At 48.6% G+C, this 27,124-nt stretch overlaps 1 long non-coding RNA gene across 9 annotated transcripts in view; it reads right to left on the minus strand.

The window, feature by feature from the left end:
• Positions 1-27,124, minus strand: part of LOC111557093 — a 37,067-nt gene that overhangs the window by 2,332 nt on the left and 7,611 nt on the right. For 4 of the 9 annotated variants that reach the window (XR_002736848.2, XR_002736849.2, XR_006587043.1 and 1 more), the window contains 4 exons: positions 26,564-26,726; positions 24,012-24,193; positions 18,444-18,625; positions 14,826-16,018 (listed from right to left, as the gene is read on the minus strand). This is a non-coding gene — a long non-coding RNA (uncharacterized LOC111557093). Of the gene's footprint in view, positions 1-1,730; positions 1,937-5,887; positions 5,972-14,825; positions 16,019-18,443; positions 18,626-24,011; positions 24,194-24,300; positions 24,386-26,541; positions 26,727-27,124 lie in introns of those variants that run through there. The other 5 variants (XR_002736853.2, XR_006587044.1, XR_002736851.2 and 2 more) reach the window with 5 other exon arrangements.

Here is a 27,124-nt window from a genome sequence, read left to right on the forward strand (position 1 = left end):
GACTGCGGTTAGAGGTACAAAGACAGCAACCGAGGGTCAAATACCAGCGATATAGCTGGCCAGGGAGAAGGGGGAGGGGAGTCAGAAATCTCCCATCCATTAGGACTCAACTTCAATAAAGTAGATTAATTAAAAGACAGCAGAGGGGCGCCTGGGTGACTCAGTCAGTTAAGCCTCAAACTCTTGGTTTCGGCTCAGGTCATGACCTCCCAATTTGTGGGTTTCAGCCCCACAGGGGGCTTGCTCTGACAGCACAGAACCTGCTTGGGATTCTCTCTCCCTCTCTCTCTGCCCCTCCTCCGCTCATGTGCACACATTCTCTCTCTCTCTCTCTCTCTCTCTTTCTCTCTCTCTCTCAAAATAAATAAACATGAAAAAAAAATTTTTTTTAAAGAGACAGCAGAAAGGCTACCTACTGTCTGGCTCATTTATATGACATTGTGGAAAAGGCAAACTCATGGAGACATACATTAGCTCAGTGGTTATCAGGGCAGATTGGGGGATGAACTGAAGAGAGTAAATGCTTTGCAGTCAGGCTTGGAGGCAGGAGGAGGGGGGGGGGGTTAGAGAAGGCTCCAGAAAGCACCCTACCTCCATAGACCACATGACAGTAGTGGAGAAAGATCAGCCTGCTCAGCCAGCACACAGAACCCTCCCAACCCTGCCCTGGCCACTGACTAATGTCTTAGGGACGTGACAGGCCCAGAAAGTACACTGCCAAAGATTCCTTGAGCAGTGGGTCATAGGATCTCGGGGGGAAAATGAACTTAACAGTAAAAGCAGCTGACTTGATTAGAGCTTCCCATGTGCCAGGTGTGGTGTGCTACAGGCTTCACATATATTATCTCATTTAACCTTCACCACAATCTATGGAGTTATTATGCCCCCACGTAACAGAGGAGTGGACTGGAGTCCAGAGATGTTAGGTGATCTGCACAAAGTGACACAGCTAGTAAGACAGAACGGGATTTGAAATCAGGAACCTCTGGTTTCAGAGCCCTAGGCCTCAACCACTACTGCTCTTCACTGCCAAACAGGCCACCTCCCATCACCCCAGTGACAGGGGAGTCTCTTCCCCCGCCTTCCTGCAGGGCACCTATCCTGCCTTGGTTTGCACACATCTATTGGCGGGTACTCACTATTTTCCCAGGAAGATCATGCTTAAATGAACTTAAAGTTGACTTCTGAGTACATCCACCCACACTCAGTCACCCCTTTAGGGCCTGAGATAGTTGTTGGTGCTGCCCGTCAAACATTTCCACCTGCTCTTGGGCACTGGGTAGGATTGTACTTCCTGGCCTCCTGAAATTAGGTATTCCCACATGACTTCCTCTAACCAAGGAAACGTGAACAGGCACTTTAAAAGCCAGTGTAAAGTTCACCACATTCCTATGCTGCAGGGTTTGGGGGGCTCATGTCTGTCTGGAGGAAAACCCACTTGGCTTGGACCCCCCTCCAAGTGACCAGGACGAGCAGAGCCCCCCCTCTCAAAACTGCCCTGATCTGTGCTGGGTGCAAGAAATAAGTCTTAGCTGGGTAAGCCTGAGATTTGGGGATTGTTCGTTACAGCAGCAATGCCTCGCCTATCCTGGCTGACTGGGTCCCACAGAGCAAGTCAATCTGCTCGGGGCCAGCAACAACCCAGCCTCCCCCAAGTCTTCGCTAAGTTATGTAGCCCCAGTTTTTTCAGCTGAGCCTCCCATGACTTGGTGAGCTGACTTCTTACCTACCTGCTCTTTTCCTCTGAACACATCGCGATGTGAGAACTGGGCACAATAGTCCAGGAGCAATTGGCAAAGCCTGTTGCCTCCTCCCTCGTCCTCGGTGCCCTCCCCTAGTGATGCAGCCAATGGTTCCACTGGGCCTCCATCAGGTAGATAAGGTAGTCCCAGCCGCCGATTCTGTTCCCACCTGCCTGGTCCTAATTCTTTGGGCCCTGGATAAAGAGAAGGCTCAGGATTTAGAATTAGACTGCCCTGGCTTTTAATCTGGACTTTGCTACTAACTTAACTGGGTTACTGTGGGCAAGTTACTTAACCTCTCTGAGCCTTTTTCTCAAACGAAGGACAGAAATAACAAGACCGATCTTGACATAGTTTTAAGTATCAGGTAAAGTACCCAGAATCCCCCTGGTGTCCAGTGGGTCTGTGCAGATACTATTTCCCTTCCTTTCCCCCTCACCTCCTTCTCCTTCAGGCTCCCAAGATGGGGAAAGGGGAAAGCATTTCTGGAATGAGGCCCCGGGTGATTCCTATACCACTGCTGTGCCCTAAACCAAGTCTTAGGCCAGCCAGGGCCCCCCCCCCCACCCTCCCTTTTCCAGGTCGCAGCTGTCTGCCCCCCCCCCAGTCCCCATTCCAGGGGGCTGCCCCATGGGGCTGGGAAAGAAGGAAGTGGACTCTAGGCTGCAGATGTTCAGAGCTCAGAGAAGGCTGCTGAGCTAATCCCGAGGCTGCTGGCAAGGCTGGGCCAGAGCCTCAGAAGTAGGCTTCCAAGAGGCCCTCTCCTGCCTGCCGGCTGCCTGTGGCTCGGCTCAAATTTCCGAGGCCCCCAGCTCAGGAACAGCTGCGTGGCTTCCCCTCCCTGCCTCCGTTTTCTCTTCTCTCTTCCCCCGACATGAGTCAAATGGACTGCGGAGCAGCGCTAGCCAGGGGTCTGGATGGAATCCAGACGTCTCCCAGCCACTCGACCCAGTTCTCTGAAGCCTTAAGGAGCTCAGACCCACGAGGTTTTGGGGGCCTTTCAACTGGGGGACACATTTCCTGCTGCTCTTCGTTTGGCGGAAAACCTCGGGCCCAGCTTTGATGCTCGGATTTTTGTCTGCCCCTCTGCCCCCTGGCTGGGTGGGCTTTTCAAGATACACTCTGGCCAGTGTGGTGGAGCGGAACTAGGCTTGGAACTGGGGCCTCTTAGTTCAACAGCAACCCCACCTCTAAGCCTCCCCAGCTTCCTCCTCCCCCCAAGTCTCTGCTTGCCTCTTCCAACTGCCTCCTGGGGTGCTGGCCTTTTGACCTCTCTTCCCCATCATCACCCCATCATCACCACCCCCAGCAGAGGGGTGTGCATGTGGGTGCACGTGCTCGTGTGTGTGCTCACTACCATTTTCTGGATGCCTGTTACATGAAAAGCTTGCTTTATTTTATCCTCCGTCATCTCACTTTTTCTCTCTGACAAATACGGAAATGGAGAAGAGAGGGTGAGAATCTTGACTTATTCATGGAAATAGGAAATGACAAAGCCAGGGTTTGATCCCAGTTTTGATGTTCTGATGACCTCTGAGCCCACTATGCCCTTTCTCCAGCCAACCATGGGGCCTGGTAAGGACCAGGTCAGTCACCTGCCCGGGAGCATGCAGGGCAGCTGCGTGATTTATCCCCATCCGGATACTGAGCCCACATCAGCCACAGATGTGTGTATGCCCTTTCAGGGTTGAGTCCGAGGAGATCCTGATTGAGCTAGTGGGGCGGACCCCACCATCCCAGTGTGCCGGGATGGAGCGTGTGATGGGGTGGCAGAATCTGTCGTTCTCGGCCAGGTCCCCAGTCCCTGGCACAGGACTGTCCCTTTTTGTGCTGGGAGTGATTCCAAATGAACATAAGGGGACTTTTCATGAGTGACCTCATCCACCGAAGCTGGTGTCCACCAAAGAAACTGGGTTCTGAGCCAAGGCGGGGGAACGCCTGCCGTCACGGGTTTGTTGAAGGACTGCGTGGAGGGGTCCACCAGGTGTCTCCTAAGCTGTTTTCAAGGGTAATTTTGACTCTATGCAATCTCTGCCTGTAATTACAAACTAAGTCCAAATATGAAGAGCTGTCCTTTCCTCCCAGGGAACTTGTCTCTAATGGTGGGATCCCAGGACAGGGGAGAAGTCCTAGAAGGGACTGGAGACCTGGGGTCTTTAGAGAACCGGGTCCCCAGAGCTCCCTGTTGCTTCTCCCCATCTAGGTTTTTGGTGTGGGGGCAATGCGGGAGCGTTGGACAGAGAATGGGATCTGGGCTCCAACGTGGCTCTGCAGAGGGACCCTGAGCAGGTCACTTATCGTCCATCTGGGCCCCAGCTTCCCCATTGGACAGACAAGGCTGTTGGATGAGTAATCCTGCTGAGATGCTGGGGCCCCTGGGGGCTCCTTCTGGGATGGGCAGGGCCCTGAACCCCGGCCTAGGGGGCAGCACTGACTCTAAGACCACTGTGTCTTGCCTGAGGCTCCCGGAAGCCTGTGCCCACTACTGGTGCTTGCTTCTGGTTCGGGGCCAGCTGCTAGACCTGCTTCCAGCGACGATGTCGTCACTTCATTTTCCAGGTGAGAAAAACACCTGTGTTGCCTCTGGGGCCTTCCCCTTCCCAACACCTCCATCCTCCCTCTGTCCCTCTGTTGCGATGTCCCCATGTCCTGTGTCTCGTGTCCTAGCCAGGACTGCCCTTCTGTAGAGCCTCAGGTCCAGGTGCCCGCAGGACCCCCCATAACCAACTAGGCACCCCCATTTCCTCAAAGAACTGCCCTCTGCCCTCTTCCTCTGTTTCAAAGTCTACATTTTGGCTTGAAATAGTCATGACCCCAATTATCCTTCAATACCAACTGGGTCACCTTGGAAAAGTCACCTCAACTCTAAGCCTCAGCTTTGACATCTTGAGATAGGGGCTCTAATAATAATAGTAATTCCAGCAGTGACCTCGTGTTGGGTGCTTATCATGAACCAGGCTGAAAATCAAGTCTTTACATACAACTCAACACCAAAAACACAAACAGTTTGAGGGCACCTTCGGTTAAGCACCCAACTCTTGATTTTGGCTTAGGTCATGATGTGAGATCGAACCCCAATTTGGGCTCTGTGCCGACAGCATGGAGCCTGCTTGGGATTCTCTCTCTCCCTCTCTTTCTGCCCCTTCCCCCCCTCACAGTAAATACACATTAAGAAAAAATCTGATTAAAAAACGAGCAGAGGGCCTGCATAGACATTTTTCCAAAGAAGACACAGAGATGACCAGCAGACACATGAAAGGATACTCAACATCACTCATCATCAGGGAAACGTAAATCGATTGACCACAATGAGATGTCACCTCACACCTGTCAGAAGGGCCGGAATCAAAGCAACAAGAAACAACCAAGTGTCGGTGAGCATGTGGAGAAAAAGGAACCCTTGTCCACTGCTGGGGGGGTACAGCCACTATGGAAAACAGTAGGGAGGTTCCTCCAAAAATTAAAAATTAAAAAAAATTAAAAAGAGAATTGCTATATTATCCACCACTGGGTATTTACCCATTGAATATACAAATATTAATTTAAAAAGATACATGCACCCCTATGTTTATCACAACATTATTTACAAGGGCCAAGATATGGAAGTAACCCAACTATCCATCCGTAAAAGAATGGATAAAGAAGTTGTGTGTGTATATACACACACACGCACACACACACACACACACACACACTGTAATATTACTCAGCCGTAAAAAATAATGAGTCCTGGGGCCCCTGAGTGGCTCAGTCGGTTGGGCGGCCGACTTCAGCTCAGGTCATGATCTCGCACTCCGTGAGTTCGAGCCCCGCGTCGGGCTCTGTGCTGACAGCTCAGAGCCTGGAGCCTGTTTCAGATTCTGTGTCTCCCTCTCTCTGACCCTCCCCCGTTCATGCTCTGTCTCTCTCTCTCAAAAATGAATAAACGTTAAAAAATAATAATAATGAGTCCTTGCCACTTGCATCAATGTGGATGGAGCTAGAGGGTGTTATGCTAAGTGAAGTAAGTCAGAGTGCACAGCAGCAAAAGCCAAAAGCCCCTCCATCATCAATCAACCCTTGGGGTGAGCAGAGTCCCAACCAGAGTCCTCCCCATAAAGTGCTAGTCCTCTCATGGGGACTATGATTGCGAAACAGCACATCACCTGCTTGCCGGGGCAGCGGCTGGGCAGTGCGTCCTGGAGAGTCTGACTTGCTTTGGCCTTTATTCAGATCCCGTGGCCCCGGGGCTGAGGGACAAGGAGATGGGAAGAGAAGGAAAGTGGGAAGGAGGAAAAGGGTGAGAACAAGCTCCCGTGGGAGCCTCTGAAGCTCCATCACATACTGTGATGTATGAAGCCTAATGTGCCTGAGCCCCCACCAAAGCCCTCCTGAACACCATCAACTGGACAGGGCTTGGCCTGTTTAGGTGGGGAAACTGAGTCCCAGGGATCAGCAGTGGCTTGCCCAATCTGCAGCCGCACCAGGGATCAAACCCAGATCTTGTGATTCCCAGTTTGGGCTCGCTCTGCCTTCTTGACATCAGCGTGGCGCCTGAGTGCAGGCTTGGAGGGGATGTTCTGCCTCCCCTGTGGGCCCATTCTACAGTTGGGGAAGGAGATGAGTGGGTCGGTCTCCTTCCATCAAATGGGCAGGGGACTGAAGAGCGAGGGCTGGAGCTGGGGCCCTTGTTCCAGCTGCCCCCTACGGCCCCTGCAAGCTTATTCTGCCCTAGCAGCTTCCCTCTCCATCCTTAAAATGGAAACTTTATCTCCCTGGCAGGTGGTTGCGGAACCCAATGAGACCAGCCATACCTACGGAAGGGAGTTGCAGGCTGTGACGCTGAGGGGAGACAGGCATGCCGCCTCCTCTGGCTCAACGTGGCCCTGGGGAAGGCGAGGTCAGGCTGTCCTGTGCTGCTGGAGGTAGGACTGACCCAAGTGGGTGTTTACCTCACCCGTCTCTGCGGTTGGCTTCGGGCCCCTTTGGCCAGTAACACACTTAAACCAAACCCTGGCTCCTGGCTTCGGGAAAGAACTACACGCAACGTGCCTTAATCTGCCCACCTCCCCGGACTTGGGCTAAATTAAGTGCATCCCAGGCAGTAGTTCCGTCCCTAGAAACTGAACACGCTCTTCTTCCTTCCCCCCTCCCCCCACGCACAGCTGTCCCTTCCATCAGGCCAGGTGGCTGCCAAGTTGACAGGCCTCCCAGCCGCGGCCCCGGAGGCTGTCCTCTGGCCCCTGGCTGTCCCTGGGTGGTGAGTGGGGGGACAGCAAGAGGAAGGGAGCTACGCCCAGACCCTCACCACAGCCCAAGCCCAGGTGGAATGTAGAGGCTAAGCCCCGCCCACCCGCCTTCCCCTCTTCCTTCCACACACACTTTTCCAGCCCCTCCAGGCTCCTCCAGGCACGTGAAAGACAAAACGGATCCCTGCCCTCACGGAGCTTATGTTCCTCTGAGGGGGACCAAGAGGGAGCACACTGGCTGTAAAGTAAGCAGCATTAGAAGGTGCGAGTGTTACGCCGACAAAAGAGAAAAAGGAGACATCCGTGAAGGGGTCAGGATTGCGGTGGGGCGGAGGGGGCAAACACTGCAGGCTGAATGAGGGAGGTCTGGACAGGCTTCCCAGGGAGGAAAACAGCTGAGGAGGCCTCCGGACCCCCTCCTCCGAGCCCCGACAAGCAGGGTTAAGGTTGGAGATGGCCGGCATCTGGCGGTAGTTCTGACTTTTTGCAGGGGTGGGAGGGACATAGAGTTGTTGACATGGCTATTCTGGGTCAAGCTAGGGGAACAGCTTCTCCCTGTCCTGGGCAGGGAGGAGGTTCTCCTGCGGGTGTAAGAGCCCCTGGAGCTCAGGGGGGCCCAGAGGGAGACCCGCGGTCGGGATGAGGCCAGCGTGAAGCCCCCGCCCGTGCCAAGCATTTGGGCCTTATTTAAAACAAAAGAAGCCCCTGTGGACACACGCTGACACAGGCCTTCGCTGGGCACGCCGAGCCACGTGGCAAGGGGGGGGTGCGGGGAAGCCACAACACGGGTGCTGCGAGAGGCATGGTGTTTGTCCCAGACCTGCCCTCCCCTCCTACATGCGCTCCCACACACTGTACCGCACAGGCTCACACACGTGGCACAGCACACACCCATCCACACGATGAGAACACGCCCACCACACACATACCCACGCATACCGCACCACCGGACTCCGAAGGACCCCCTGTGCACACTCACACAGACAAATGCCACACAGCGGAGACCCACAGCACATATACACGCGCCGTATACCCACGCACAATACGCCACAGACCCATCACACACACACACACACACACACACACACACACGCACGCACACACGCACAGGTCTACACAAACACACGCATAACCGCACATCACAGACCCACCTCGTATATCCACCCACTGCCACAAACACACAGGCCACCCCCGGCCCCTCAAAACACTTTGTCGTACATAAGGCACAGGCCGAGAGCATCTAGACTAGCTGTCCAAAACTTTCTCTGTCACTTACGGAGCCGGGCGGGTTCTGACCTCCTGACTGGCCCCGATGAGGTATCCATCGGGCACCCACTGTCTCTCTGTTCCAAGGCAGCACAGAGGGAGAAGGTCAGAATTTTCTATGTGTCACTTCTTAAAATGCCCACTCATGAGGGACCTTTTCTTTCATCACGTGGGGCTCTCCGGGACAAGGGGAAGGTCCTCTGGCATAAATACCAGAAATCAGGTTTCACTCCTAGCCTGTTGGCTACTGGGTACATCTGTGTGTCACTGGGTAAGATACCGTCCTCCTCTAAACCTTAGTTTCTCCACCTGCAAAATGGGAATGGAATCTGCTTCTGCCAAACTTCTCCGCCGGGGTGAAATTCCGTGTGAAGTTGCTTTGCAACTTGAAGAAATACCAGTACAAAATAGGATTGCCAGTAATTTGGGCAAATTGTACGGGCTTTGTTGCCTAACCAAGGCAGGAGGCTTGGGGGGGGGGGTGGGGGGAACCTATCTTCTTTTCTTCTGTCTCCCCTGCTGCTTCTAGGGGGAGGCTCACTGGAGTCACAGAGAACTTGAGATGGTGCTTGCAACGCGGGCCATCTCTTCTCATCTGGGCAGCCGGCAGGAAGTGATTCTTGCCAGCAGTCATTCTCCCGTGGGCTGTGCAGGGCAGAGAGGTTGGGGCGCGGCCTGCCCACCCTGCTCGGGGCTGACACCAGCACTCTGCAGAAAGCACTGGAAGGATGCCGGCGCTGGAAGAGAGCTTCTTAGTGCAAGGTTGCAGTTGCTCTGAGCGGTCTCGGGGCCGGGGGTCCTAGGCAAGAAGGTGACTAGATCCCTGTGGCATGCTGTAAAAACATGCAGGAGGCTCTTAAAGCTTCCTGGAAAATGGGGACTCTGTCCTTGTCAAAAGCCACAAAAGGTTGTAATAGTCTGGGTGGGGGGCCCAGGTTGACAGCTCTGAGCCAGCACTGCTTTGTTTGGGTCTCTCTCCTGTAACAATCCTAATGGTACCCTCTGGAGAGAGGGCAGCAGTCCTGGGGCTTTGGGGACCAGGCTCACTCATTCTAGTTTCTCTGTCTTGTTGAGGTCCTGCCCTCATCTTCTGATGTGTCTGCATTCTGGTCCAGGAGATCGTGGGGCAGCCCGTAGCCTCTGCCCCAAAGGGTGGGGAAAGGAGCCCTCCCGCTGGCCATTCTGTTTGTCACCCCTCCCCCCCACGTCTCTCTTCCCCTTTCTGCTATGAACTTGGGGAGGCTCATCCTTGTAGACTGAGTCTTCCTGGCTCCTCTGCCTCTGGTTTCTGATCAGCTTGACCAAAAGGAGGCCCGGGGGGGGGGGGGGGTTCTGGAGGACAAGAGGAGCAAGCCCCGGGGGTATTCCTCCCTGGCTCCTCTCCTTCCTCACAAACATGTCTCCATTGGCAGATGTGACCTCCATGATGGCACTTCCCTCAGGAGACATCCTCCTCCATGGCTCCGGCTCTCAAGGGGTCCAGAACACAGTCTCCTCTTCTGATCCCAGCAGCCTGGGGGTAGTAAAGGCTTCCCACTGTGGCTAGTCTCTGGAGCCTCTCCATTTCCTGCCTGTTTCCCTCCCCCACCCACATCTCTGCCAGTAATCTATTAGAGCATCTTCACGGGTGTCACCCGAGGTGACTCTGTGTCCTATAGAGACCCTACTGGATACAGCCCTTAAGGGAGAGTGATGTATAAACAGCTGGTCCAGATGGAGTGTTACTGACTCTTGGTGTCTGAGCTCTGGGTCATCAGCAGCAATCCCTCTCCCTCTTCTCTCCTACTGTCTCTCTTTCTAGATGTGCCGTGTGACACCCAAGTGTTGGTCTGAACACCTTCTATTAAATCGAAAACGGCTATCTCGGCGCCTGAATGAATTGGCTGAGAACCTGAGGTGACGAGACTGCCTTTCTCAGCCTCAGTCAAAAGTGTAGGGACCCCAGAGTCAGCTGTCAACATCCTTCTTAATGCAAGAGTCATGTCATGATGGCCAGCCGAGTTCTGCTTGTGTACTTCCAGAGACGGGGAGCTCGGTCCTTCTCGACGCAGTCCACTCTATTTACAAATGGCGTGCCGTAATGACAAGCTCGAAGCAAAACCTGTCTCCCTCAAATCTCTGCCCACAGGACACAGCCGTGACCTTCCCACAAGTCTGCGCCATCTTCCACACAGCACGGCAGCCTTTCAAAGACTTCAGTAAAAACCGTGTTCTCCTGGGGCGCCTGGGTGGCGCAGTCGGTTAAGCGTCCGACTTCAGCCAGGTCACGATCTCGCGGTCCGTGAGTTCGAGCCCCGCGTCGGGCTCTGGGCTGATGGCTCGGAGCCTGGAGCCTGTTTCCGATTCTGTGTCTCCCTCTCTCTCTGCCCCTCGCTCGTTCATGCTCTGTCTCTCTCTGTCCCCCCAAAAATAAATTAAAAAAAAAACCGTGTCCTCCTGAACCTTCTTTTCTCCAGGCACTTCGGGTCTAATCCACCCTCCGTGCGGATCTTGATTTCGCGCACCAGCACGATTCACAAGGGTTTTGGTCACTAAGCCCCACATCTGACCAGTGAAGGCTACACCTTCCCCTGTGACTCCCGGGTGGAGAAAAACATACTCCATGGCCAGCAACACACAGCAAATTCCCCTCCTTTGAAGGCCCGCTCTGAACATTTCTGTCACCTGTCTCTATCCTCAACCTCAACCAAATTCCAAGACACTCTCCCATAATCTTGGACACACAGTAGGTGCTCAAGAAACGTTAGTTCCCTTGCACCTTACGTGATCTCAATACCTACGTGACATCGTTAATTCAAAGCAATAACATGCTTCCAGTACATTCTAGCTCCAGAAGACACAAAGATTTTTTTTAAATATATTAAGGCTTCACCAAAAGAAAAAAAATTAAAAAGATATGTCCCCTACCAACAGAGAGCTTAAAATAAGACATAAATAAGCAAATGAACAATAAGATACTATAATAAGTGTTACATAGTCCCTCCTTCCAAACTTTTGAAAATTATTCTACATAATTAATTTCCCACAACATTGTGGAGAGAGGCAGTGTTTCAGTCCTCCGAGAGGTAACCAAAAACGGAACAAGCATTTGTATAAAAAAAAGGATCACTAGGTTGTGGATATAATATATATTATAATATATCTTGAAGTATACCATGATTATTTTTCCTAATTTATACATATAAAAATTTCCTTGGAGTCAATAATTTCTTCTTTATTGATTTACCATATTTTATACATACTTAGAAATTTTCAACCCCAGAAGCCCATGGAATGACACTTTTAAAGTGTTGAAAGTAGGGGCGCCTGGGTGGCTCAGTCGGTGAAGCGTCGACTTCGGCTCAGGTCATGATCTCGCGGTCCGTGAGTTCGAGCCCCACATCAGGCTCTGTGCTGACAGCTCAGAGCCTGGAGCCTGTTTCGGATTCTGTGTCTCCCTCTCTCTCTGACCCTCCCCCATTCATGCTCTGTCTCTCTCTGTCTCAAAAATAAATAAACGTTAAAAAAAAATTTCAAGTGTTGAAAATAAAAAAAAAATCTGCCAACACAGCATTACACCCATTGAAATACACTTCAAAAATCAAAGTGTGAGGTTGTAGGAAAATGATGACAATGACATCATTTTTAAATCTCCCCTAATCATCACAGGTAAACAGAGCAACCAGATAGCAAAACCAAAAACTCACGGACCACACAGCGAAAATAGATGATAAAACTCGAGCAAAGACAAAACCAAAAAATTCTGGCAAGACTGATCAAGAAGAGATCAAAATTACCAATATTGGGAATAAAAAGAAGATAACAGTTAAACCCTACAGATATTAAAAAGATAATAAAGGGGGCACCTGGGTGGCTCAGTCGGGTGAGCTTCCAACTCTCGATTACGGCTCAGGTCATGATCTCAGGGTCGTGGGATTAAGTCCTGTGTCAGGCTCTGCACTGAGTGTAGGACATGATTAAGATCCTCTCTCTCTCCCTCTGCCCCTCTCCCCTGCTGACATGCTCACTCTCGCTTGCTCTCTCTCTCTCAAAAAAAAAGGGGGGGGGCGCCTTGGTGGCTCAGTCAGTTGAGCATCCCACTTTGGCTTGGGTCATGATCTCACGGTTCGTGAGTTCAAGCCTTGCATCAGGCTCTGTGCTGTCAGCTGGGAGTCTGGAGCCTGCTTCGGAGGCTGTGTCTCCCTCTCTCTGCCCCTCCCCGGCTTGCACTCTCTCTCTCTCTCAAAATTAAATTAAACATTAAACATTTTTAAAAAGATAATAAAGGAATATTATAAACAACTTGATGTCAACAAACTTGACAACGTAGATGAAATGAATTTCCTTGAAAGACACAAATTACCAAATCCGCATTGTCTTATACCCATTCAAGAAATTAAACCAAAGAGAATCTACAACTGAGTTATTTGAATGAATAAGAATATTTATCAAGGTTGTGGGCTACAAAATGAGAATATAAAAATGGCTTGCATTTCCATTCACCAGTCACAAACAGAAAAGATGTATTTTTAGGAGATGCCATTCATAGTTGAAATAAGAGATAGAAGGTACCTAGAAACAAATTTTGGGAAAGATGTGTAACTGGAAAAATTTTAAGTCTTTAGGAAAGATAGGAAGACAAGTAAAGGAGGCATAGACCATAGGCATAGATTGTAATATTCAGTATCTTAAAGATGCCAATCTCTCCTCCAACTGATTTAGAGATATAATATTATGATTCCGATATAAATCCTAACGGGTTTTCCTATGAAATTTGATAAACCGTCTCAAATCTATTTGCAAGAGCCAAAAGCCAAGACACTCTTGAAGAACAAGATGGGCATGTTATTTCACCAGACATAACTAGAATTCTGTCTAGAATTACTAGAAAGCTATAGCAATTAACACAGTGTGGCTCTGTTGCAAAGATAGACAAATTAACAATGACACAAAATAAAGAGGCCAGACACAGACCTTCGTTTGTTCGGAAATCGCCTTCATGACCAGACGGCACTTGCAGATCTATGAGGAAATAATGGACTAGTCAATAAGTAGTCTCAGGACAAATTTTTACCCAAAGTGGGGAATAATGGAGTCCGAGCTCTACTTCACAGCAAGGGGAGAAATCAATTTTAGGAAGTTGGAATACTTAAATGTGAAAAAGCAAAACTGTAACAATTTTAGAAGAGTATCTTCACGACCTCGGTGTAGAGAATGATTTTTTTAACTCAGAAAGTGAGATAAATATAAGAAAATGCTGATAAATACAACCACTGTGTTTGTTTTCTATTGCTGCACAATAAATTCAGCAGAGCTTAAAAGCACACTCATTTGTTGGCTCACAGATGAGTTGCCCAGAAACCCACGCACGGCATGGCTGGGTTCCCTGCTCAGGGTTTCACAGGCCGAAAGCAAGGAATGGACTGGGCTGTGGTCTCTGGGTCCTCTGGCACTCTGGGTCCTCTTCCGAGCTCACGGAGTTGTGGCAGATTTAGCTCCTTGAGGTGGTAAGACTGAGGTCCTTGGGTCCTCGGTGGCTGTCCATCAAGATCTATTAGTTTCCTGGAGACCACCTTCATTGTCATGGAGCCCCTCCATCTTCAAAGCCAGCAATGGTACATCAAATCTCTCATGCTTCAAATCTCTGACCTTTTCCGTTTCTGATCTCTAGACTCAGGCTTGAAGGGACCATGTGACTTGGTCAGGCCCAACTGGATAACATCCCACTTGGTTAACTCATACTCAGCTGAGTAGTAATCACAGCCATATCTGCAAAATTCCTTTTCCCACAGACTAGAACATGATCCCCAATGATACCTATCATATTCCATAACTCCAGTGGGGGGACATTATACCAGGGTGATGGGCATGGTGGTCATCTTAGAAGTCTGCCTGCTACAACTGCATTACCATTAATAACTTCTCTCCTGCAAAAGACATTTATAAGAAGGTGGAAAGGAGGGCTACAGAGGGGGATAAACATTTTCCAATATACATAGATGATAAAAGAGTTGTATCTCAAATATATTTTAAAACTCCTACAGATTAATAAGAAAAGACAAAACAGAAAAACAGAAATAAGCATTTCAGAGAAGGAATGCAAAAGAACAAATGTAAGAAAACATGCTCATTATTGATTGGGGAGAAATGAATGAAAAAACCCAGTAATACACCATTTTGCCCCCACCAAATCAGCAAAACTGTAGAAAAGCTGATAGCATCAAGTACTTGCAGTGAATTTGGAGTAATGGGAACTTACACACACTTCCAATGTGAGTTCCCATCGCTGCGATCTCTTGGGATAATGAATTGTAATTAACCGTAAAGTTGAAAATGCACATGGTCTCCAACCCAACAATTCCACCCCCTGGGTCATACTTGACAGAAATATATGTGCATGGAGGTCCAAAGCAGTAAAAGCCTGGGAACAATAGGAAACAATTCAAATGCCATCCACAGCAGAATGTATAAAGAAATAAGGGGCGCCTGGGTGGCGCAGTCGGTTAAGCGTCTGACTTCAGCCAGGTCACGATCTCGCGGTCCGGGAGTTCGAGCCCCGCGTCAGGCTCTGGGCTGATGGCTCAGAGCCTGGAGCCTGTTTCCGATTCTGTGTCTCCCTCTCTCTCTGCCCCTCCCCCGTTCATGCTCTGTCTCTCTCTGTCCCAAAAATAAATAAAAAACGTTGAAAAAAATTAAAAAAAAAAAAGAAATGATAATATATTCATATAATGGGTGACTTCAGAGGCAACTATATGGTTCCATTTCTTAAAACTGGTGGGGACAACACAGGCGTTGGTTCCAGTCTTCCTTCAAGAAGTCTTTCCGACTCCACTGTCCCTTCCCCTGAACAGAAGTCAGAGGAGGGCAGGTGCTTAGCGATCTGGAGCCCAGCCCACGGTGTCACAAACACGGGCACAAGGGAAGAGGACATCTGTCAGACTTTCCAAGGGCTTCTCTTAATGCCCTCCTCCTTTCCTTCCCAGTGCCCATCTGTAATATTCTCTTCATCTTTCAAGATCCTTGGAGACCATCCTAGTCCACGCACCTGATGAGAAACCTGAAGCTCAGAGAGGTCAAAGGGTGTGCTGGAGGCACACAGGCACAGGGAGGCGGCCCTGGCTCCCTGCGGTCCGTGTTCTCCTTATTGGCAGCATCCAGGGCTAGGTCATATCTCTGTTCATAGCATCCTTGAAGATAGTCCCTTATAACCAGTAGGTGCTCAGCAAATGCCTCCTCCTCCCTCCAGGTCCTTAGCTAACTTTGAACGAGAGCTTTGCAAAACTATTAATTTGATGCTGCTACACAGGAAATGACCAGCAGATGACAGCATTTACCTTTCCCGGCTCCTCACTCTTCCCCAATTGCAAGCACAAGGGGAGAAAAGTTGGCTTTTCCGTTCTCCAGACTCTGCCGTCAGGGCGTCCAGAGTGCCTATTGCTCCCATTTGAGGCTCTCTTCTGCCTACTCCTTTGCTGAAATCAACATATATCTGCAGAAGCTCCAGTTTTAGCCGCAGAAAGAGAGCACAAGGGGTATGCAACCACAACACGAACGCTTTTACTCTCTACGGAGCCTTATGAAATGCTGCAATACAGCGGGCGGGAAGGCGGCTTACTCAAGGTTCCCATTTTCATTCGGGGAAACTGAGGCTCAGAGAGGCAAGCCAATGGGCTCAAACTCACACAGCAAGGTCAAATTTTCTGATTCCTACTCCAGCGCACCACGTTCATTTCACCACATCCGTTCTCAAAGGCAAAACCTTCCCTGAAGGCATTTTTCAGCTCATATATACAGACAGGAGATCTGAAAGTTAAAAAAAATCATCCAAAATGCTATACGGTGACTAACAAAGGAACAGCACAGAAAAGGTGTGGGGGCTCAGAGGAGCAAACCTTACCCTTTTCGGGAGGGGGGGGGGCATGTGAAGAACTGTGAGGTCAGGGAAGAGCTCCTGGAAAGAGAGGAGCTCTTACTCTTGAAAGCAGTCAAGACGTACAAAAGGAAAGGAGCCGTGGCGCAAGTTGTAGTTCAGGATGGCAAATGTGTGGCCTGGGTCTGCTACTCTTCTTGTTCTTCCACACCCTCCAGCACCCATGCCCATGGCAGACATCATTAATCAATTGCGGGACTCCTCCCTGAGCTCAGTGCCTGCCCAGAATCCATTTTAGCACAGGGCTCCAGGCATCCGCTACCAACCCACAGCAGACGGAAGGCAGATGAAGCCTCTTTGTGCCTCCCCACCCCGCTCTGTGGCCTCCCTGCTTGCCCACTATCCTTTACTGCGCACTTAACTGGGTGCCTGGAGCTGTGCGGAGTCCTTTACACAAGCCTTCCATTTAATCCACTTGACCACAAAGCCCCAGTTTTACAAATAGGCAAAGCTGAGGTATAGAGGTGCTAAAAACCTCCAGGTGGCAGCACCAGGATGCAACCCCGAGCCTGTGTGTCTCCAAAGCCCGTGTTCTGAAAGTGCCGGAGAGTTGTGATAAGCCACTGTGGGGGAGGGGGTTGCAGGAGGGCTGTAATTGAGGCCCTTGATGGGAAGGTAGTGACAAGACTAACTGGTCTGCAGTGGACACTGAGTCCCACAAAACACAGGGCATCGGAGATGCTTTGTTTGTTCATGCATTCCTGGGACATGTACTTATTAAGCACCTACTGTATGCCAGATACCTTCTATGCTGGGAGCAGAGCGGTTAACAAATGTAACAAGACACCTCACCCTCAGTTGGAGAAGTCTAACAACCTGAGTGAATCGGCCTTACTATTTGTCAGGTGCTGTGGGGAAAAATAAAGGGTGGAGAGGGCCATAAAGATCTATAAGGGCTTTCCAGTCTGGGAGATAAGGGATGGCCTGGGGGCCTGAACTGTTTGGAGCCACTGAGGCAAATCAAAATAAAGCCTTAAAGATAAGATGGGTCCTGATGCTCTCTAGGCAAATAATGGTGGTGAAGAGTAAGCGTGGGGAGGAGAGATGAGGGCCTTCCAGCAACATGTGGAGCTCCTAAGGCCTTCTTCACTCTACCAAAGGTGATGTGGTTGGGGGAAGGGCAGTCTTATTCAGAACACACAGGCTCCTGGGCCCCCTTCTGGCTCTGGTAGATGTGGGATGGAGACAGGGTTCCATTCATGCGTCATACATTTGAGCACCTAATGGAATCGATTTCATTCTTTGGACATCTCTGACCACTGCCAACAGCCGGCCCTTTCGATGAGGTTGGAGCAGGGCGAGAGATGAATTTTCAGCCTCTGGGCTCTTACTCTCAGCAGGGCCATGAGTGGGAACTTAGCGTGCCACGAACAGTAGAAAGTATGGAAACTGGCGTCTGTCACTCCCAACAAGTAGCTTGGTGTTTAGTTGGTGGAGGAAAATGACTGGCCTTGAGTCTGTGTAGTAACCCAGGAAGCCTGATGTTCAGAGCACAGTGCCCCCTGTGTGCCCAAGCTGACAGATTAGCTAGGGGTTGGGGGAAATGAATATGCAAATAAAAAAAAAAAAAAAAAAGGCCTTGCCCTGCTGGAGTCTTCAGGTCTCCCTTGGGTGCATGATCAATACAGAAGGGAATGGAGAAGGAGGAAGAAATGTCACCCTCCATAACTAGGACAGGGTTTTGGAAGTGTCTTGGTGGATTCTTGCATGCCACCTTGCCCCACCTCCCCAGGAGAGTTAGTTCAGTGCTTTATGGAGGCTTTCTTGTGGCTGTGGGGAACCATGAGTGGTGTTCTTCACTTAGGGTCTGTGAACGTTCTAGAAGTATCCGCCCACCACCCCCACCCCACCAAACAGGGTGGATTAGTACACATATATGCACATGCATGAACATATGTATCCACACGTATGTGTTTCCAACTTTCTTCAAATGCCGCTGGTTATCAACTTACTACTTTTCAGCTCCAAATTCACCCAATATTATGTGCTGTGTGATAACGGGCAGAATCCCCATAAGCATCTTTCCTTTACAGTGAGCATAAAACATTATGCTGGGAGAACTCTGCAGGAGAAGGGGCTTCTGCTGCTGGTTTTGGCAAGTGTAGGACATCCTATGGTGCCCTTCCCCAGCTACGTGCCCAGGAGGTCCCCCAGAGACCTTAGAGTCCTGTCCAGCCTGGTGACCACCTTCCCATGGCCCTCCCGACACTGACACTGTGTGTTCCGTGCTGCCCATCTAACACTGCTGCCTGACTCCGTCTACATGTCCGCAGCCCCACCTTCCAGGTTGTGACTCACCTGGGCTCCCGCACATTGCTTCATCCTTATCTGGCAACCAAAGAGCAGTTGCGGCCAATGCACCGGGAAATTTCTCCGCCGTCCCAGGGGCTGCCACGAATCCTTCTCCAATAAGGCCTGATCCACAGTTTGGAGAGGTGGACCCCTTCCGAGGTTGTCCTTCCTTGGGAAGCCTTCCTCAGCTGTAGGGAGAGTAGCCCTGTAAGGCTCTCTTTACATCCCATAGTTACTCTTTCACCATCGCGTAATGTTCTTTATATTACACGCCCGTTGCTTAAACCCCTATGTGGTTTCTGTCTCCTGACTGGACCCAGACTGATACAGCACTGGTGGCTCCCAAAAGATCCACCACACCTAGTCCCAGGTAAAACAAACATATAGAACTCTTAGCTCATTGTTGAGCACAGAGAAAATAATAAATCTAAGTGGCTATGTTACCAAAGTACGTTAGAGGTGGACATCAGTTCCCCTGTTACCAAAGTGCTGGCAGCTCTGGGGACTCTCTCTTAGGCACTTCCTCCTGCCTGCTTGACTTGAGCAACATTCTCTCCCGGGGCGGCAGTAAAGTAAGAAATTAGAGCAATCATTTATAGACCACACACTTCATATTAAATGGTGTGTTAAGAGTTTGATATGTACAGGGGCGCACCTGGGTGGCTCAGTTGGTTAAGCATCCAACTTCGCCTCAGGTCATGGTCTCACGGTTGGTGAGTTCGAGCCTCTGTGCGGATAGCTCAGAGCATAGAGCCTGCTTTGGATTCTGTGTCTCCCTCTCTCTCTGCCCCTCCCCTGCTTGCTCTCTCTCTCTCTCTCTCTCTCTCTCTCTCTCTCTCTCTCAAAAATAAATAAATATTAAAAAATTAAAAAAAAAGAGTTTTATATGTATTATTTGTCCCATTTGGAGACAGATAAAGATTAAGGACTAAAGAAGTTAGAAAGTTGCCCAAGGTTTCATAGCTGGCTCAGGAAGAGCTGGAATTTGAACCCCAGTATATCCTATTCCAAAGCCCAAACTCTTAACCACCATGATGCATTTCTTCATAGCAAACATCTACTGCTGCGTCAAGCTCTGTGGCAGATGATTCACAGTAGTTACATAATGTGTCTCCGTAACAACTGTGTTTGGCAAGCAGTGTTTTCGTTCCTACCTTACAGATGACGAGACTAGATTTCTTACCCACGGCCACTCAGCTATTGAGCATGGAGGCAGAATTTGAAATTGGCCCTCTGACTCCAGAGCTATACTTTCAACATCTACGGTTCCCTGGCTCCCATAACAGAAGCGAACACTGGAATCTAGATCTGGAGACCGAGGTGGGTGAAGTATTGGAAAGCAATTGGCCCCTAACTTCCCATATGGTGCCCATTTGTTTCCAACCATGCCATGTGTGATAAAAGATAGAAAGCTGGTGAGGGAAGAGGGTAGAGAGCTAGATGGGCCTCTCTCCCCATGTCATCGCCCCACTATACCTGATCCTAATCCCAACCCTACATGAGAGGGATAATCTGCAGGCACTTCTATAAGACTGGTTTGGAGAGCCCTATGTTGGTCTCCAACCCTTGTCCAGGGAGGGGATTCCCTGACACTCAACATGGCAGGCACATCCTCCAGAGAACCTTGCCAACACCCATGCTCTGATTCCATTTCACCAACTATGCCAATGTGAGTGATTAGTCCTGTTTGTACAGTCTCACGCTTGTTTATCAACCTAGCTCTAAGACCTAGCAGCAGAGGGAGATGTGACCTATTATAAGGGGAGGGAAATATGACCTATTATAAGATCCAGAGTATTTGCAAGTTACTAAAAAAAAATGCAACTATTCCATAATTCCAGATACATGAGACCAATTAGTGCATTCACTTCTACAAATGGTCCTCATGGAGAGGCCACTGTGGGCATGAGAAGCAATGGGCTCAACAGCATCCCTACAACAGACAACGGATCAATGTTCAAAGCCATATTTTGCATAATGTCCCTCAGTAGAGGTTGGGGGACATTGACCCAAACACAATCCACTAAAAGTCGGTTGTCAAGAAGCCATGAGAGGCAGTCAAGCACACAAGTCTGATGCTCTGGCTGAATTGGTGATATATTTAAGAACATGTGTCTAGAGACTGAATAAAATACATATTTTGTAGGCACTCGTCCACAAACAGCATTTCTTTTAACCAAGCTTTTTAAAAAAGTCCATTGTGGCCATGAGGTTGAGATTCTACTTGGAATGTTGGTGCTTTCCATTGCCATTTAAGACATGAGCCACATGCCTTCATAATAAATGGAGCTGGAACTTCGATTCAAGCCTCTTATGAAAACTCAGGTGCCAGCAAGAACGTGTTCCTCGAGCAAAGGCCAACACACATCCCCTCCAAAGTGTGTCCTCAAGGGAGTCCTTGCTGGCAGAGCCACGAGCTGCTTTAGGAGAAACTGAGAGTTCCTTAACAATGCGACAAGTGAGTAATTGAGGCCCCGCAGTTCCACATCATAACGTGTGTTGGCAATAAAACTCAGCCTGGAGAAACTGTACAGGAGATGGGTAACCATACACCCTATTTGGCGACACATATAAAAACCTGCAGCACATTTCGTTTTGAACAACAGACCCTGCTAGTTAAACTGGCTGTGAAATGCACTCCCAAGGTAACTAAACGAGGTAATTTACTATTAATAATTCTTTTCTATAAATCCCCTAAGGTTGGCGGGTATCTATTAAAATGATTGTTTCAGATCCAAAATCAGTAGCCCTTGTATTTGGAGGTAATAAGATAGCCGTATCGATTGCCTATTAAGACCATTCTGAGTTCATGATGTCAAAAGCAGATAATTTGCATCCCAGAGAACGCTTAGCTTTCTGTTGTCAAGTACAGAGCAGATGGCACAGTACTACCACATTTAACAACCTGTATAGCACGGATGCCGACCCTTCGGAACCCACACTGGCAGGCAGGCACCGAGCTCGGTAGGAAAACATACCTCTAACCCATCCAAAAGTGGTGTCAGGTGGTTAACGGTAAAGTTAAAAGTTAAAGAAGCCATCTTTGATCCAGCTTTGTTTTACCCACCTGGCAATTACAAATAGCGTAGTCCGTATTTTCCCCTATATATCATGTCAAAGGCTGGAAAAGGATCAGCAAAAGTCACGAACCATTTAATATAACTTTTGGCCGATTTTGCCACCACACCCTACAAATTATAGCGGATGACTGTGCTCACAGGCTGTGAGCTGGGCAAGTGGGCCAGGCTTGCAGATTATTAAGCAAAAGCCAAGCATATGGATCTCGCTTATACAGGTGGAGTAGGGCGACCAGCTCATCCTGGCTTGCCAGACACCTTCCAGTTTTAGTAAGGAATGTCCCATGTCCTGGGAAACCCCTTGGTCCCTGGCAAACCAGGACGGTTGGTCACCCTCTTCAGAGGCCCTCCTCCCAGGATGGTGATCCTAGGCTGGACGTTCGCATTTAGGGATGAGGCACACGATGGTAAATGGAATCTGCATGGCTGTAGGGCTTGTTGACCAATGGTGTTCACTGGAGGGTGTTTAAGCATCAATCAGCGTTTGCATTGAGGGAATCAGTAAATATCAGCCACTGGAGGACATTTATCTGGGCGGCTCATTTTCTCCCCAGGGGAATCCTTCAGTTCCCTGTTTGCAGATTGCCTACTTCTTGGAGACTAGGGTCCCAGCATTCAAAATGCAGATTTTTGTTGGATCCTTGTTTAGCCCCATACTCTACTTCCTCCTCACAAATTCATTGTGCCTTACATGTCCCATTCTGCAGTCCCCACAGTTCAGTTTATATGACAAATGAGTCCCCTTTCTCCATAGGTGGGGGGAACCTCTGCTGAAGGGGGCAGGGAAAATGAGTAGGGTTTCTGCCTATGTCCCTGTTCCCATACTCATTGCAGCCTCATACTCTAGCTTACATCTGTAAGGCTAAGCCTGGCTGAGATTCTGGGGGTGGGTGGGGAGAATCAGCTGACTTCTTGATTTCTCCCTCTAGTGCACCCAAGTTAAAGCATCCTCCATTCTACGAATCAGTTACCGCTCCTCCATATAATTTCTGTCTTCAAAAAGTGTGTTGAAAATTTGTCTACCATTTTCTTCTCTCGTTCCTTTTGTTTTTGCAGGTTTCCTCTATTGCCATGGTGTTGGGATTTGGGGAGGGAGAGGAGAGAAACTTGTGTTGCCAATCAACCACATTTCACTGGACATCCATTGCTCTAGTCTCTTTCTGCAACACCTAATGGATGGATCATGGCCCTTCTGGAACTATCTTCCATGTCTGTTATCTTTTCTCCATTCTATTTATTAATCCCTTTCTGTTTTCAGGGAAAATTGCTTCGTCCAATCTGCTAGTTCATTCGTTCTTCAGCTGCATATGTTCTACTACTTAGCTCATCCACTTGGCATGGTTTTCTTTCTTTAATTATAAATATATCTTTGGAGACGCCTGGGTGGTTCAGTCAGTTAAACGTCCAACTTCGGCTCAGGTCATGATCTCACGGTTCATGGGTTCGAGCCCCATGTTGGACTCTGTGCCGAAAGCTCAGAGCCTGGAGCCTGCTTCAGATCCTGGGTCTCCCTCTCTCTCTGCCCCTCTCCCACTCACGTTGTCTCTCTCTCCTTCTCAAAAATAAATAAACATTAAAAAAATTTTTTAAATACATATATTTTTCATTTCCAACATCTCTAATTGGTTCTTTTTCATCTTCTCTTATTTGAGAAAATTCGTTATACCTACTTCAAAGCTCAGTACCAGTCGTCCTATTTGCTTTTTTTAATCTTTGACTCTGGAGGCAGGAAGAATTGTATGGCTGTATGGCTGTAAAGCTGTACGGCTTTGCAGGAAGTTACTTAATCACTTACACCTTAGCTTACCCCTTTGTAAAATGGGATAAAAATAGCCTTACCCTAAAAGATTTCTGGTAGGGTTAAAGTTTTTACATTTTTTTCAATGTTTATTTATTTTTGAGAGAGAGAGAGACAGAGCGCGAGAGGGGAAGGGCCAGGGAGAGAGGGAGTCCCAGAATCCGAAGCAGGCTCCAGGCTCTGAGCTGTCACCAAAGAGCCCTATGCGGGCTCGAACTCACCGACTGTGAGATCATGACCTGAGCCGAAGTCAGACGCTTCACTGACTGAACCATCCAGGTGTCCCTAAAGTTTAAATACATGTAATATGGGGCACTGTGGCTGGCTTAGTCGATTAACCATCTGACTCTTGATTTCGGCTCAGGTCATGATCTCACGGTTCATGAGTTTGAGCCCCACGTCAGGCTCTGTTCTGATGGTGCAGAGCCTGCTTGGGATTCTCTCTCTCCCTCTCTCTCTCTGTTCCCCCCTCCCAAAACAAATAAGCTTAAAATTTTTTTTAAATAAATATATTCAATATGTTTAGAATAGTGCCTGGCATATAAATGCTCAGTAAACATTAGCAATGATTATGTTTCTTCAGTTATAAATCTTCCTTTCATGGTGTTGGTGCTTCTCAAAGGGTATTTAATTTTTTGGTAGTGAACAAATGTTTGGCCATGAGATTTCCTGCAAAAAAGACCTGTTTGCGTAACTTACTGTGATGAAGGGGTGAAAGCCACTTTGCAAATGTGTGCACCACACATTCAGAATGTGCAGGATGGGCAGGATGGATCCTTGGGTGGATGCTCTCATACTTGGTCTTTGGAGCTTAGCTGCTACCCTTTCTTCCTTGGCTTTGCCATCCATCTGGGCCTCGTCCTATCTTCACTCCTTCATACCTAGAGACAGATACTCCTGTCACGGCCATCTTGTCTCCAAGGTTGGATTTAAGGAGATGTTGAGGAGTCCACCCATCTAGCTGCTCCCAAGGGGGTGCTTATCTCACCTGCCAATCAATAGCCCGTTAGCTCCTTCTTGTCCCAGGCCTCCCCCACCTCAGGCATGGAGTGTCCTTGTTGCTGCTCCTGCTTCTGTAATATATAGTGCAGTATACACATTCCAGAACATGAGGTGTAATGTACAGTACGGGATACACACTCCAGAATATAAGCACCGTTTGCTCATGTGCTCGGCTGAAATGTTATATCTCATCCTGTCTACTTTCAGTCTCTCAGAAATTGCTCAGTGCTTCTGCTCCTCTGAACATTCCTTGTCCTCTTTTTTTAAAATACCAATTTTTGTCCTTTCCTCTCATTTTTGGAGTTTGGGGCTGCAGAGAGAGACGAGAGCAGGTGTTCAGTCCACTAGGGTGAAAGAGGAGGTCAGAGAGCTTCTAGAAAAGATGACAGTTAAGCAGAGTCTTGGAGGATGAGTAGGAGCAACCAAGGTGAAAAGTGGAGAGAAGGGTTCTGCAGGCTGAGGGGACAGCATGAGCAAAGGTATGGGGACATGACAGGGTAGGACGGGGAGGATGGATTGTAAGCAAGTCGACATTTTGAGAGAGGCAATACTTGCATGCATTGCAAAAGGAGAGGCGGGGCATGGGCTGATGGGGCAGGGTAAGAGCTTAACCTCATCCTGGAGAGCTCACGATGAGCCTAAAAGAGTGACACAGTCACATGTGCATCTTATACCGCCCTGGAGGACAGATCTGAAGAGAATGAGACTGGGGCCAGTAAGAGCAGTTAGAAAGGCCCTGCAGGAGTCCAGGTGAGAAACCACAAGGGCCTGGAAACTACAACAGCGGTGCTTAAGGGGCGGAGAGTATGGGTCAGACGCAAAAAAATGCAGAGAAATCTATCTATAGGGAGGCTTTTCTGATAGTATGTTTTCTTCCGTAGAATAGAAAGGGATGCCAATCTTCTTCTAGTATGGTCATATGGTTGTGTAGAATTTGCACAAATAAGCTACTTGAGTTGCAAACAATTAATACTGCTGGTAAAGTCATGTTGTAGGGGTGAGGGGGCAGGCTGCCCAAAAGGTACCCCAATGGAATATAGATTATTTTGAGCTGAAGCTACTTGGGAAGCAGCAGGTGCAAGACACTTAGACCCTCCTCCATCCCCCGGAGAGCAGGAAACAAATCTCCCATACAAAAGGTACCCTCCCTGTGCTAAGAAGTAAAAAGACATCCTTATCACCAGATAGGAACTTTAAAGCCAAGAAGGCTATAGAAACAAACCTTGTTACTTCTTTATTTTTATTTTTTTTTTTTAGTAGGCTCCACGCCCAATGTGGTGCTCGAACTCACAACAGATCAAGAGTCATATGCTCTACTGACTGAGCCAGCCAGGTGTCCTGGGCCAGGAGATTTCTAGGCATTTTAAGTTTTCTTGTGCAATGTCTAATCTTAAATATTTCTTGAATAGATACTGTATTTTCCAGCTTGCCATGGATGTTCTTATTGTAGTGGTAAATTGAGTTTTGTATCATCTGATGTAGTTCATATAAAAGTCACCCTAGGGGCACTTGGGTGGCTCAGTTGGTTGAGCGTCTGACTTCGGCTCAGGTCATGATCTCTTGGTTTGTGGATTGAAGCCCCACATCGGGCTCTGTGCTGTCAGTGAAGAGCCTGCTTTGGATCCTCTGTCTCCCTCTCTCTCTGCCCCTCCCCCACTTGCACTCTTTCTTTCAAAAATGAATAGGGGCGCCTGGGTGGCGCAGTCGGTTAAGCGTCCGACTTCAGCCAGGTCACGATCTCACGGTCCGTGAGTTCGAGCCCCGCGTCGGGCTCTGGGCTGATGGCTCAGAGCCTGGAGCCTGTATCCGATTCTGTGTCTCCCTCTCTCTCTGCCCCTCCCCTGTTCATGCTCTGTCTCTCTCTGTCCCAAAAATAAATAAACGTTAAAAAAGAAATGAATAAACATTAAGAAAAAAAGTCATGCTAAAATTTTGTCTTTCTTGGTGTGCGCATCTAGAATTTACAGACTCCATCAGTATAAAACACATGGCATAAGTTGAGATGTGACACAGTGAGGTGCAGAAAGCATTTAATTCACACACTGCACTCCTACAGTTTGTGCCTTATTACACAGAATTCTAGTAAAATATATTTCTTGAAACCATTTTTTAAAAAGATGTATTTATATCTGTTTGTATATTACAATTGTCTACGTTGCCTTATTGAGTATATTCCCTATAAGAGAGAGCTTCCATTTTAAACGGGCGTGGAGTAGAATAGACTTACATGCTTAAAATTCCATACGTACAATGGTTGGAAGAGTTTTCCATAGACTAGTTTCTGGTTCCGAAGATGTCAAATCTTGTTTCTGCATATTTCTGAAAACAGGTGTTACAGGACATGTTTGTTATTGAGCCACCTTTGGTTCTGCTGGCTGAATCAGAGCCACATCCGTAGAAACCATTTTCTACCTGGGAAGATTAGCAATAATGTTAAGTACACACAGAAGTGATTGCACACGGCATAAACATTTCCTACTAAGCCCTAACTAAGTGTATCTCCAGCTCACTTTATTTTTTTATTTATTTATTTATTTTTTTATTTATTTATTTTTTTAAAAATTTTTTTTCAACATTCATTTATTTTTGGGACAGAGAGAGAGCATGAACGGAGGAGGAGCAGAGAGAGAGAGAGACACAGAATCGGATACAGGCTCCAGGCTCTGAGCCATCAGCCCAGAGCCCGACGCGGGGCTCGAACTCACGGACCGCGAGATCGTGACCTGGCTGAAGTCGGACGCTTAACCGACTGCGCCACCCAGGCGCCCCTTTATTTTTTTATTTTTATTTTTTTTAGTTAAATCCCAAAA

The sequence above is a fragment of the Felis catus genome, chromosome D2 (assembly GCF_018350175.1).
Source record: "Felis catus isolate Fca126 chromosome D2, F.catus_Fca126_mat1.0, whole genome shotgun sequence".
NCBI classification, from domain to species: domain Eukaryota; kingdom Metazoa; phylum Chordata; class Mammalia; order Carnivora; family Felidae; genus Felis; species Felis catus.